At 41.4% G+C, this 855-nt stretch overlaps 1 protein-coding gene across 1 annotated transcript in view; it reads left to right on the top strand.

The window, feature by feature from the left end:
- The first annotated feature begins 274 nt into the window (after positions 1–274).
- slc52a3-2b (solute carrier family 52 member 3-2b) overlaps positions 275–855 on the top strand; it is a 12,047-nt gene continuing 11,466 nt past the window's right edge. Inside the window, exon 1 of the mRNA XM_016242767.1 lies at positions 275–336. The gene's annotated coding sequence lies outside the window, so the exon portion shown is untranslated. The remainder of the gene's footprint in view (positions 337–855) is intronic.

Genomic DNA, 855 nt, shown 5'->3' with positions numbered 1-855 from the left:
AGACATGGTTACTATGATCTGTTGTATTAAAAGGTTTGCTTTGAGAGTTGACAGAAAGTTATGAGTTTGGGACGACATGAGGGGAGTAAACGATGAGCTTCATACTGAGTGAACTATTCCTTTAAGCTAAACTTTTCTTTGGTCATTGTGGACTCATTGTTGCACAAAAAGGGCTCAACCCTGCCTCTTGAAATCACACGCCTCTCTCTGCAGTCTCCTCATGGAGAAGATCAACGCTTCCTCCTGTGTGCGCTGCTGTACTCCTCATCTCTCTCAAAGTCTCCAGTCATCCAGAGCGCTGACTGTCAACATCTTATACCCTGAAGAACATACCAGGTGAGTAAACAAGCATCATGAAAACAATGATGGGAGGATTTCAGCTTCCTTATGCAAGTCTGATAAGTTTTACATTAGTGTTGCTAGAAAATTCTGAGAAAATCTCTGGCACATTGCCGGATACTTTGTACAGAGAAACAATGTGCTAAGTTACGTCATTATGTTTATTCAGTTACTATTATTCAGACAAATCTAGTGAACGTCATTTGCAAAATATGTACGACGTTGCTAAAAAAGAACATTATTTTGTGTATTTGGTGTAATGAAATGTGTTTATGCGGTTTAAGGTTAAAAAAAAAACATTATTTTCCACATACGGTACATTATTGTTTCTCCTCTATGCCCCGCCTTTCTGAAACACATCGATTTTTACAAAGCTCACTGATCTGAAAAGCGAGGTGTGCTCTGATTGGCCAGCTATCCAGTGCGTTGTGATTGGCCGAATACCTCAAGCGTGAGACGGAAATGTTACGCCCCTCACCATACTGTGATGCCCTGTCCGGCCGGAGCGACGAGACA

Source organism: Sinocyclocheilus grahami, unplaced genomic scaffold (assembly GCF_001515645.1).
Source record: "Sinocyclocheilus grahami isolate Dianchi unplaced genomic scaffold, SAMN03320097.WGS_v1.1 scaffold672.1, whole genome shotgun sequence".
Taxonomy (NCBI): domain Eukaryota; kingdom Metazoa; phylum Chordata; class Actinopteri; order Cypriniformes; family Cyprinidae; genus Sinocyclocheilus; species Sinocyclocheilus grahami.
This window is presented reverse-complemented; position numbering and strand designations above follow the sequence as displayed.